The sequence below is a fragment of the Fukomys damarensis genome, unplaced genomic scaffold, assembly GCF_012274545.1.
Source record: "Fukomys damarensis isolate Sample0158 unplaced genomic scaffold, DMR_v1.0_HiC HiC_scaffold_19, whole genome shotgun sequence".
Taxonomy (NCBI): domain Eukaryota; kingdom Metazoa; phylum Chordata; class Mammalia; order Rodentia; family Bathyergidae; genus Fukomys; species Fukomys damarensis.
In genome coordinates, this window is record NW_022900931.1 from 66358545 (window position 1) to 66360079 (window position 1535).

The 1535-nt window shown below is 44.2% G+C and overlaps 1 protein-coding gene across 3 annotated transcripts in view; it reads left to right on the top strand.

The window, feature by feature from the left end:
• The first annotated feature begins 480 nt into the window (after positions 1–480).
• The window catches only part of LOC104857220 (N-formyl peptide receptor 2), a 13820-nt gene continuing 12765 nt past the window's right edge, over positions 481–1535 (top strand). The window contains exon 1 of one of the 3 annotated variants that reach the window (XM_010616996.3): positions 481–542. The gene's annotated coding sequence lies outside the window, so the exon portion shown is untranslated. The remainder of the gene's footprint in view (positions 543–1535) is intronic. The other 2 variants (XM_019206492.2, XM_019206491.2) reach the window with 2 other exon arrangements.

Here is a 1535-nt window from a genome sequence, read left to right on the forward strand (position 1 = left end):
AGCATCTGTGCCCTCTCACCCTGCACCTGAGTCAGGCTGGGACAGAATGGAGCTATGAGATCCCCGGTTAGTGTCCATGGAGAACTGGAGAGCTGGTTGTTGTAGAAAAACCCCACACATCTGGTTTCAAAAGTACAGTTTAAATAGAGAAGTAAGCTTTTTATTAGCTACTGTCTTTTTATTGCTTGACTCTAATTCTCCTCACCACAGGAATTATTTCTTCTATAACCCTGACTCTATGAAGAAGAAAGAGCCCAGCTCCTGACTCCCGGACTCTGGCATTCACAGGGCTGAGCCCCTGTCTCTCAGAGGAGGGGCCATCCAAGGAACACCCAGACCAGAACATCTAAGAATCTCCTGACAAATGTCTGCAGTGCTTTCAGAAAACTGAAGTAACCTCCAGCTTCTGTCATCTGATTGGGTTTGTTTTTAACATCCCTCCCTCTTTTCTTCAATAAAGTCTCTGCTGCTGAAGGCCAGCAAGAGCCTTAGTCACTCTACAGGAAGCCAGGAGCCCACTACAGGAAAGGATCTCGCTGCTGGTAAGATGCAGTTTGACAATTTAAAAATTATCATCTGAATGCCTCTTACATGACAGGGACTTCCTCACCTCTGGAGCAGAGTTGTCTGATACCAAACCCTCCTGCCCCAAATGCCTCCTGAGCTCTCTGCCTCTAATCTTCCATGAGCATAAAAGGTAATGGTGCATTCAACGGCTGAGCACAAAAAGGGGGGAATCTAATTAATAATTTTTATTCCACCTGATTTTACTTTATTTAATTTTTGGAGAAAAGGTCTCACTAAGTTTCCAGGCTGGCCTTAAACTCACCATCCTCCTGCCTCAGCCTCCTACCATGATTAATGACTTGCACCACCGTTCCTACTTCCTAGCTTAATTTGTTTTTATTACGGTAGAATGTCCAATGGAATTCTTTTTGATATGTTGGGTTAAGTAAAATATGTCTTTAAAACTCATTTTCCCAAAACTGCCAAGCTTCTCTTTCGACATGGCTACTGGCCAATTGTAAGTCACACGCATGGCATGGATTTGTGGTTCACGTTATGTTTCTGTTGAACAGGGGAATTCTAGAAACAAAGCCCCTGAAGGACTCTGTAGTGCGGCGGAGTTAACAGATTAGTGCAGTGGGTATCAGAGGGTGGAAAATATTCAAACAGATAAGTAAACAAGAAAAGTATTCGGGGAGACAGACTGTGTCTAGGGATGCAGCTTGACATAGTGGGTCAGAACGACACAATATTCAGGATAAGTCACGAATGTTCAGAAAGAGCCGGGTGAGGGAAGCTCAAGGGAGAGAGTTGCAAGCAGAAAGGAGAGAGAGAATGCAGAGTTCCTGTGAAGGCAATGAGTTTGCTTGTATGAGGAACTGAAGGGAAATGCGAAGGGCCATAGAGAAGCACAGCAGGGAGGAGATGGGTCCGGCACCCTAATCAAGTATATTCAAGATTAACAGGCTAGGGTTGGGTTGGAGGTTAAAGAAAAGGAAAAATACGAGAAAAGGAAAAAATGGAAACAA